Raw genomic sequence first — 11,080 nt, forward strand, 5'->3', positions numbered from 1 at the left:
CTTGCAGTGAGCTGAGATCTGGCCACTGCACTCCAGCCTGGGCGACAGAGCGAGACTCCGTCTCAAAAAAAAATAAAAAATAAAAAATAAAACTTCAAAAAGAGTTGGCAGAGCTGATGTGAATACTATAGATCCCGTAGTTGCTCTCACAAAAAGCCACCAGCAGCAACCAACTTCAGCTCATTCACAGTGAAAGTGAAGTCAAAACATTAATTCCTACTTAGTGAGGAAAGACCTGCCAGGGAAGCTTGTCAGTTTGGGAGCTTACAGTGTTCTCTCCCTTATTCCACCGAGAAGACCTCAGAAGAAGAAGGGGATACGGGAGACAATCTCATGGAGTCCAGGGGCCAATGAGAAAAATACAACTCCACCTAAAAACACAGGTGCAAATCATGAAACAAAGCATTCCAGGAGGAACTACGCATTGCTAACAACATGTGAAAGACACTCAACCCTGGCCAGGTGCAGTGGCTCATGCCTGCAATGCCAGCACTTTGGGAGGCTGAGATGGGAGAACTGCTTGAGGCTAGGAGTTTGAGAATGGCCTAGGCAACACAGCCAGATCCCATCTCTATTATTAAAAGACACACACACACACACACACACACACACACACACACACACACATACACACACACACAGAGAGAGAGAGAGAGAAAGAGAGAGAGAGAGATGGCTGGATAAGTGAAAGACACTCAACCCCATCAACAACTGGGGGAAAGTAAAGACCACAAAGATCCCACTAACTCCCACTATCCTGGTAAAATCAAACAAAGAAGTTGACAATGCCAAGTGTTAAAGAATGGATTAGGGAAGTTTTTACATGCTGTGGGGACTCTGGAAAACAATTCTGTACGATCATAAAGGGCCCCGCCCATTCTTCCTCCCAGGTACACACCCAGGAGAGATGCTTCCTGGCACATGTACACCAGAGACCAATTTCAGAAAGTTCAAAGCGGTATTTTTTTTTCCCCTAATAGTTCCAAAGCAAAAACATCCCAAATGTCCACATAGGATAAATTCCGGTATATGCATGCAATGGAATAACTACAGAACAGCAAGAACTCTAGTCATCTCATTGACACGAATTCTCACAGACACAATATTGAAGGAAAAACTCATGTATATACAGTTCACAAACCTGCAAAACCAACATGATATTGTTTAGGAAAAGGTAAATATGCAGAAAACCTATAAAGAAAAGAAAGGGACGAAAGACAAACTTCAGGAGGGAGGGAGGGGAATGTGGCTGAGGCGGAGCATCTGGGGACTTTCACAGCATTGGTGATGGTCTTCGTAAGCGGGGTGGTGGGCACAAGGATGTTCATTGTGTTATTTTGCTAAAACTATTCATGTTATAGAGAGTCTTTTGTATTTACATTTCATCATTTAAAAATCTAAAGAATGTGCTGGACAGAGGGCTTGCCAACACTGAGCAACTCAGACAAAAATGTAAGGGGGAGAAAACTTGTCTGCCACACACCCCCAAACGAAGCCCAGACAGCCTTGGAAGATGATCAGCACGACGCAGAAGAGTCCCGGGGAAGAGGTGTCAGAATCCAAGAATAAAACCACGAGGTGAGGGCTGGGGACATCCAAGTCTCCGGTGGCAGTGCCACAAGTGAATGGGTAGGACCGAGTTAAGACAGTCCAGACCTGCACAAACATCCACAGTCCATGAATGGATAAACTGTATGTGGTATACTCTTAAAAGAGAACATTACTCGGCGTTAAAAAAGGAATGAAGTTCTGGCACCTGCTACATACAACATGGATGAACCTTGAGAATATTAGGCTAAGTGAAATAAGCCAGGACAAATGGACAAATACTGTAGGATTCCACTTCTATGGGGTACCTAGAGTAGCTAAATTCATAGACAAAAAAGTAGAATGGTGGTTGCCAGGGGTTGGGGGAAGTGAAAATAAGGAGTTAGGGTTTAATGGGGACCGAGTTTCAGTTTGGGAAGAAGAAAAACGTCTGGAGACCGGTGGTGGTGAAGGTTGCAAAACAGTGTGAAAGTACATCATGCCACTTAACTGCATACACTTAAACACGGTTAAAATAGTAAATTTTATGTTATTTATATTAATACCATGATGTTCAAAAAATTCATAATTCAGGGTAGGTGCAGCAAGTGAGCAGGTAGAGCAAAGGAGACGCATGATCAGGCCGACTTCAACCCACCTGAGCGAATGCTAGGCTGCAGACAACACTCAGCTCATGAGACAGGCATGGAAAAGAAACCACAGAGCGGAGGGATGCCAGCTCTGCAGGCACCCGCTGAACCAGGCAGTTGGCATCCTCACAGCTGCAGGGCAGACCATTCCACCCGGGGGGGGCTGAGCTGGGTGACAAGGAAGCACCGGAAGATCCCACAGGCGTGACAGGACCCTTGGGACATCATCTTCCGGTTCTTAGCTTCAGGAAGAACGGAAATGCTGGGCACTCAGCCAGCTATGACTTTGGGGAAAAGAACCTGCAAAAAATGCTGAGAAATGGTAGACAGAATCCAAATGCCAGAGATGCTGAAAGGCAAAGTGGTTCAGAAAAGACAGGGGATTTTACTGCATGAAATTCTGACCTTCCCAGGGAGTTCTAAGAGAACACATACTCAACACAGGAAGGCTGGGTGTGCACAGCATGGGCTGAGGGGAAGAGCACTGGAAAATGAGTCAGGAAACCTAAATTCAATCTGGCTCTCCCATACTTACTAGCAGAGTGGCCCGAGGCCATCTGCTCTCCGAGACCATCTGCAAAGGGGATGATAACGTGCACCTTCCCAGGCGGCAGCGATGAAGGGAAGCAACACCGATTCTGCATGCCTTGGAGACGGGGCTGCCTGACGCGTAAGTGATCAGGTGCTTTGCATATCAACCTCCAAGCCCCCAGAGACAGGTATTACTCACTCAAACCACATCACACACAGCACAGAATGAGGGTTGAATTTAAGTATTCTAGAATACGCACCCAACTGGTGAGAAGCCTGTCAAGAAATGTGGATGGGGAGGAGAAAAGAAAAAAATGTTTTAAAGGATATACACCACGCTTATAAACATGTATACAAAAGCACCAAGATGGAAAGGAACAAAGTGAAACCGACCAGTTGCTATGCAGCAGGATAGGAATAGGAAAATGTTTTTCTTTGAGATAATTTTAATGTAGTTCTATTAAGCACTTTTTAAAAACATCACCTACTTCTGATCTGAGTGTTGAATTATGGCCATCAAACCATTATGCACTCGAGTGAAATGACATTCAATGAGTCTAACTAAAGAAGAAAATCTGATCCCAAGTGGCCTACAAAGGTGGAAACCCTTTGGGGGCTCAGGGGTCTCCATCCAGATCGGAACCTCTGGGGCAAGCTCAGAGCCCTCCCACCCCCTTCACCCAGCTGTGCTGTCAGAGACCCTCCCAGACCACAAATCAAGCTAGAGTCTGCCTTTACTAGCTACGTGACCTTGGGCAAGTTTCTTAACCTGTCTGCTAAACCCTGATTCTTTCCTCTACAAATCAGGAATAACAACAGTAACCATCACTACAGTTTTTGTGAGGATTCAACAAGATAATCACCTAGATGGGCTCCCGACATCATCTTCACTTCAAAGGGTACCCACTCACTCACTCCTTTAAGATCCAGGGACACAGCCAGAACTCATCTGGCTCCCCTACCCCAAGTAACCTGGAGCCCAGGGATGGGGGCTTTTCTGACCCCCATCTTCCATGTGTTTGCACCTGCTGTTCCCTCCACCCAGATACAGCTGAACTCCTACACATCCTTTGGGACAAGTCCGTTGTCACTCTGGGGATCAAACCTTCTCCAGCTGCCTGGGTGTGGTGGCTCACACCTGCAATCCCAGAGCTTTGAGAGGCCGCGGTGGGAGGATCTCCTGAGGCCAGGAGTTCCAGGCCAGTCTGGGCAATATAGCAAGACCCCCAAAAAAGGAAAAAAATAACCTTCTCCAACTCCAGCCCACAGTTCAGTTGCTCACCTCTGGCACCACCCCATGTTGGTTTATGGGCATCTGTTTACTCTGTCTGCCCCTCAAGACTGGGAGCTGAAGAAACACTATTCTCTCTCCAATACCCTCCCTCATGCTTATTGCAGTGTAAGTACTCAGTAAGCTTTTGCTGACTGAAGAAAACATACCGTGAGCAAACAAAAACATTTTGGAAAACAATTTAAAATAAACCAGAAATTAAAATCAAGTGGGACTAGTAAAATTAATCCAGCTCTAGAGAGAGGCCACGGAGGCTGCAGAAGGAGTGAGATTAGAGGGATTAGGGTTGGTGGGAGACACACCAGGGATGCTGCCAGGCTCCAGCCCCACTCTGCCAGATCAGCTCTGGCTGGTAGCAGAGTCACAGGCATCCTGGGCTGGCAGGAGTCAAGACCGCCCCATAGCAGGCACTCTCAGATGCAAGGGGATTCTGAGGTCACATCAACAAGACCTTTTAACCTGCCAGCAAGAGAAGGTAATTGTGGTGAGGATGGTCAGAGTGCCAGGCAGCTTGCTTCCTACCAAGGCAGGGGCAACAGGCAGCACACAGCGCAGATGGCTAACCAGCACTGGGGGGCTCCCCACCCCAGCTAAGAGTCCCAGGAAATGTAGAGAGGAGGGCCGAGGGCCTCACCCTAAAGAGACACAAGCTCCAGGTCAAACGTCCTTATTCAACTGTGCTGAGGTCGGGAAGACACAGACTTCCATCAACCCGTATAAGTTCATCATTTTAAAAACATGTTTATATCTAAATATGAAAGAAAGCACAGATGAAAGGGCACCCCAATTTTAACAGTGCTTATCTAATGAAACTGTAGCTGTTGTTCCAACCTTCCTGTATTTTCAAATGGGTCTTCGATGAACGCATTGTAAATGAGAAATGAAAGGAGAGCACACACACGAACCTGGGAAACACACCCAGATGAATCAGCAGCTGACCCTGCCCACAGGCAGCAGTCACGGGCTACAGGTGGAAACTGGAGTGCAGTTCCCACTGGAGGAGAAGGCTCCAGGCAGGGCAGAGAGGCCTGGTGAGGAGCCCACCCCCAGCTGGCCAAAGGGAGTCAAGCAGTGGGCAAGGATGGAACACGTGTTTTGAGGACAAATGGTAGGCGGAGGATTTCTGTGGTTGCCAGGCTGGATTTTTTATAAGTCCCCACGCAAGAATTTAAGGGAAGGCCCCACCCCCATCGACCTTCTGCTATTTCAAAATGAAACAGACCTGTGCCTTCATCCATTGCAGTGTACTAGGAACAGAATTCAATGAGATTATGCACGTGAAAGTGCTTAGCAAGTTAATATTTGTTCAGAGCCCTGTACCAGTGTAGGGTCATGTTACTGGCACTGGAGAGGCTGGGCTGCAGCCCCTTTCCCCTGCAGGCCAACCCCCGCCCCTTATTAACACTGACAAATCCAGCAAGTGTAGAAGGGCAGTTAGTGCTCTTGCTTGTATTGTGACACCCTCTTTGGGAAGGGTGTTCATTACCCCTCTCTCACCCCCCACCTCAGTCTTCCTTTTAAAACAAAGGAGGCATTTCCAAAAATAACACAAACTCATGACCTACTAGATATCCAAGGCTTCATTCCAGGTCTGAGGGGGTGTGAGTGGGGTAAGCACTGGAAGGCCACCTTTAGCCAATACCTACCCTACAGCGGCAGAAAAAGCAAGCCACCCAGAGGCCTTGGATAAGCCAGCGTGCCCATGGCAGCCAGAGCCTTGGGAAAGGGTAGAAATGAGCTGTGGTCTCCGATCTCCTGCGGATCTCTTAATTCTTCCCAACCAGTGAAGAGTGAAGACAGCCCTATCTCAAACCTTCACCCTCCCTGACACACTCACCTGACTCCACCAGTGAGCTGTTCTACCATCACCCCCTTCTCCTAGCCAGGCCATCACCATCCCTTACCTGACAATTGCAGTGGCACGACTGGTCTCCAGTCCCTCCTCTAGCTCTCCACTCCACTGTGACAAAAATGGGATCCCTAAAGTACAGGTCAAACCCCAGCTCAAAGACTGCCAAGCCCCCTACCACCCCTCTCCCCATTGCTACAGCAGTTTATAATGCATGGTGTAGCTGCCTCTGTTCTCACAGTTCTAGAGCCAGGGTTTTTCATTGGCTGTGAAGAGACCACCTGCATCAGAATCACCTGGAGTAACTTGTTAAAAGTTGAGTTTCCTTATATACTGAATCAAAAAATTGTGGGGGTGTGCTCTGGGAATTTTAATTGGAAGAAAAAAAATCCCAGATGAACTTTGTGAACACTGAAGTTGGGATCATTTTCCACTGGGATCCAGTTTTTCCACTGTTTGGGAAAATCGGTTCTATTTCCAACTGCCAGGAACGTACCCCAACCCCATTCTATGATACTGTGTTAGGACGTGGGGTTAGTCTTCCCTCCCACCGCTGACCCTACGCTTGACACCTTCAGACGCTGACAATCAGGGTTCCCAAAGCAGACCGTTCCAACTCTTTCACTGACTGACTAAAGGGAAGTCACTTTATAGCCCCAGACCACAGTTTTCCAGTTCCTCCAATGGGCTGGGGAGGTGCTGTCCAGGGTCCCTTTCAACTCCAAAACAAGCCATATAACCTTTATGTTATATCACATATGTTATGTCAGATCAGAGGTTTCAGTCCTAAAATTCTAAAAACCTGCATTATCCTGTTTTTGCTGAAAAAACATCACTTCTCACATCCAAAGTGAAACTTTTAAGAAGCATTTCTCATACTACATTCAACTTCCAATTTCCACTAAAGAAGAGCCAAGCAATGGTTAGCCTGCCTGGCACAGCATTTTTTTTTTTTAAATGTCTATTACTGGAAACTTCTTCAAATCTTTCCAGAGTCCAAAGTAGAGGAAGGAGAGGTTTCTAAGATTACAACCTACTAGCAACCTTTCAGCACTCTGTTGCACCTTGAGGCCTTCCCGTCACTGAATCCTCCCAACATCTCCATTTGAAAGATCAGGAAGTCAACGGCTCAAAGAGCTGAAATTGTCCAAAGCTGCAGAGCCAGGGTGTAATACGCAAAGGTGGATCTTCGAATTCTGAAATCCCCCATGTTTGCACTGGACCACAATGAGTTGATGTTGAGTTCCAGATGCAGGGAAGGCAACTGCACCACCAAATGCAACAATGGCCCATGGGCCGTTCCCTCCAAAGCATGGCAGGAGTGCTAACTGGCCGGCCACACGTCCTAACAGCTTTCCACACTGAGCACACAGGGCAATGGGAGGCAGGGCTGAGCAACAGCCACACGAGCAAAAGCGATGCCAGGGATTTAGTCAACAGAGAGCTAATATGAGTCAACAGTGGGTGCCGCTGCCAAGCACACTAATGGGATCTTTAGCTGCATTAATAGAAGGAAAGCGTCTAGGGCAGGCTGAGGGAGGGAGCCCTGCCCTGCTCTGACCAGACCACACCTGAGGGTTGGGTAGGGCTGGGCTGGGCTAAGGAGAGGGAGGTGCTGTCCAAGGCAGGGCCAGGGTTTCTGAAGAGGACTGGCTCAGGCTGGCACTCTGGTTGGTAGGGAGAGCAAGGGCTCATCTGGAAGCTGGGTTTGTACAGCAAGTCCACTTTAGACTGCATGTTATAGTTTTTTTAAAAAGATCCTTTTATTCACATTTTATTTTATCAAAGATTGAAAAGCTGCTGACTATCTATAGCAAAGATTAAGAACACCCAGGGGCCAAGCACAGTGGCTCATGCCTGTAATCCCAACACTGTTAGGGGTTGAGGCAGGAGGATCGCTTGAGCCTACACATTTGAGACTAGCCTGGGCAATACAGTGAGACCCCATGTCTATAAAAACAATTCTTTAATTAGCCGGGTGTAGTGGTGCACACCCGTAGTCCCTGCTACTAGAGAGCCTGAGGTGGGAGGATCGCTTGAGGCTAGGGGATCAAGACTGTAGTGAGCTGTGGTCACATTACTGCACTCCAGCCTGGATGAGACCCCATATCCAAAAAACAAAAACAAAAACAGAACACTCAGGGATGCTACGTGACTCAACCTACCACTAGAGAAGGGGGCTCCAAGCCCTATCAGAAGAAACAATTGCAGCTGCTTTTCCCTTTATTATATATAACAATTGGCCCATGGCTTTGCCAAGGGACACTGGATCTGAGACCCTATAATCTCAAGTGTCAAAGTCTCCTGGAAGTCCTTCCAATTCCCCCATCCCATCCGGCCACAGCACCCTGTCTGGGTGTGCCTGTCATATCACTTAGCATCACCCAGAATAAAAGAAACATGTTTTCACCTGAGTTTCCCAAGAGCCTCCAGGCCACATCTCATTCACCTTTGTGTCTGCAGCACAGAGCTCGGCACATTGGAGACGCCCAATAAATGCGGTCTGGACTGGACTGAGGTGCCACAGCACAGTCACACTGAGGGTGTTATTGTGTTCTGGACAATTTCAGAACACAAGCGTCCTAACTAGGGCTAATAAAAAGGTTTATGACAGCACACAGCCAACTTTTAGGAGGTTGAGCTAAGGAATTCTCAAGGCTAACGCTGCCTGAGGGTTTTAATTACAAAGGAGACACAGTTAGCCCAGCAACGTCTCTGGGTGCCTGAGAAGCCAGCTTGGGGTATCGCGGTCAAAGGTAAATCCTATCTTGTGACAAGCAGAAAGGCAACACCAGGGCCCAGGAAGCGATAAAAATCCAGGAACACAAAAGAGAATAATGACAAGTGGAGCCAAATGCCAAAAAGGACAGTATAAAGAGTGAGCCCAGAGAAGTGGGTCTGAGGAGCAGCAAATGCTACAAACGCACTGGGGAGCTGGCCGCCTGGCATTAACCTCGTAACTCAGAATTAATTACAGGAACACACACTCAGATCTGGGAAGATGAATGAAGGAGACTGTGATGCAGTCCTAATATCTAATAAATCTTTAAATCGATGAGCTGTGCCCACTGGCGATTTTTCTTCATCTTTCCTCCCTGAGAGCTCACGTGACACAAGCCAGCATTTGCTTTTTATCTGCCTGTGGACAGGGGGCATACACGTGTGTGTGTGTGCATACATAAAATGTGGGCTTCACTAAGTCACATCATAAAGGAATCAAGAAATTTGCCATCCTAGGAATACCTGGGACGAGGGAATTCTTTTGTCAAGCAGCCTTTTACAAAGTGAAGAAATCTTTTAGGATGCAAATATCCCCTTCCCCCACCAGGCTCCAGTGAGGGCTACACTGGCTGGAATCAGTCAGCCTTCCTGTCCCAACCTGTTCATTTGTGTACCTGTCTGGGTCTATTCACCATGCACACCACTTAAGCCTGTCTCAAGGAGCTGACAAGCAATACATTTTATAAAAGAATCATCCCCAGGGAACAGATGAGAAAACCACAGGCAAGGAGCACTGTCAAACTTCCCAAGGATAGCATTCCTTTCCCAGATCCGAGATGCAAACTACGCCACATCCTCTCCCAACACAAGCTGCCCACTCCAGAGGCAGCCTGCTCCCCTCTCCTCCTCCCTGGCTCTTCAGGCCTCCTCTCTCAGCTGAATAAAGGCTGGAGAGCCTCATTCTTGGGGAGCAGTAACATTTTAATGCTATTTTAAAGGCAACAGCTCTAAGCACCCGAATGTTGGCTCCTTTTCCATCAATAAAAAGGCCCCAAAAGGGTATTTTCATAGCAAAATGATATCTTATGGAGAGCACAAAGAACCACAAAAATAAAATTGCCATAAATTGAAACTGTCTCGAAATTCAGCCTACATCGGGAAGCGTTAAACTCCAAGCCAGGCAGGCTCTGATTTTCTCATCTGAGACCCTTTTCACATGTTCCTAGTTCTCTCATGAAGTCCAAACATCTCTCGCACCCAGGAAGGCCTATATTCTTCCTTGGAAGTCCGGGTATGTTATTCCTTCCCTTGACATCCTCGAGATGATCCAACATTCATCTAAAGCTCAATTACTCCTATGTCCTCAGTCACACCCAGAAATTCCCGAAGGCACCGTCTGCCGCAGCGCCGGGTGCACAGTGGGCGCCCGGTTAATGTGTGGTTTGATTTGATCTGATCTGGCCCCTTCAGCCAGGAAGACTCACTGGTAACTGGACGCCCTGCAGGGGACGACAGCGCCGGCCTAGCTCTCAGCTGGCGCGGGGCGGGGGTGCAACCACCTGTGGGCGGGTGCCCAGGACGCAGGCCCAGGTGCCGCCGCCCTGGGGTGCTCCGCCGACCCCACGCACGGTGCCCGAGGGAGAAAGTCAGGCGCGCCTGGCCCCGCGGGCACCCCGGGGTCGACTCCCAGCGCCCCAGCAAGGGCTCTGTCGGTGCAAGGCGGACAGGTCCGAGAGAGCGGACTCCAGAGTTAGCTTCCAAGTCACCCTACCCGCTGCGAGGCTGCGGGGCAGATGGGGCTCACGGAATGGGAGTGGGGTGTACCCAGAGAGGATCAGCAGAGAGCAGAAAGGGTCTTCTAAACCCCCCATCCCAAACTTGGGGCGCCTGCCGAGCAGCAGGCGAGGGGATCTCCTCTCTGCTGTCTCATCAAGGCCTGATGGCGAGTTTAAGGGGGACAAGCTGGACACCCAGGGACGGCCTCACATTGATTTGACATCTTCCACCCAACAACCCAGTATCAGGAAGACCCCTGCTGGAAGCTAGGGACGGAAGGGGAGCGCCGGCCACCCGCGTCAGGGGGGCGGGGTCTCGGGACTTGCGGACCGTGTGTACTGGAGAGGGGGCGAGGCCCCAAGGACTAGGTGGGCGCCAGAAAAATCGCAACGCCGCGGCGCAATGTGCCAAGGAGGGGGCGCGGGCCAAAGGTGGGGCCCCGGAAGAGACCGGGACTGGGTAGCCCAAGAAGAAACAGAGTTGAGGAGTGCTCGGAGAAGGGGATGGGGGAGGGGATCCCCAGAGAGGTGCAAGGGAAGCGCCCCCGAGGCAAGCACTGGGGGAGGGGGAGCTGCTCCCAGGGGCGCGAGGTGCCAGTGCCCCAGACCGGCCCCGTCACTCACCGGCAGGTCCACGCTCACTTCGGTCCCGTCGAGCAGGAAGACGCGGCAGTAGAGGGTGGCCTTGGCGGCGCCGGCGGCGGAGATGTGCACGGCCGCGCCGCCGGTGAGCAGG

General features: G+C 49.5%; 1 protein-coding gene across 1 annotated transcript in view; it reads right to left on the bottom strand.

The window, feature by feature from the left end:
- EPB41L4B (erythrocyte membrane protein band 4.1 like 4B) overlaps positions 1-11,074 on the bottom strand; it is a 149,582-nt gene extending 138,508 nt beyond the window's left edge. Inside the window, exon 1 of the mRNA XM_011954584.1 lies at positions 10,969-11,074. The gene's annotated coding sequence lies outside the window, so the exon portion shown is untranslated. The remainder of the gene's footprint in view (positions 1-10,968) is intronic.
- Between the last annotated feature and the right edge of the window lie 6 nt (positions 11,075-11,080).

The sequence above is a fragment of the Colobus angolensis genome, unplaced genomic scaffold (genome assembly GCF_000951035.1).
Source record: "Colobus angolensis palliatus isolate OR3802 unplaced genomic scaffold, Cang.pa_1.0 Scaffold386, whole genome shotgun sequence".
NCBI classification, from domain to species: Eukaryota; Metazoa; Chordata; class Mammalia; order Primates; family Cercopithecidae; genus Colobus; species Colobus angolensis.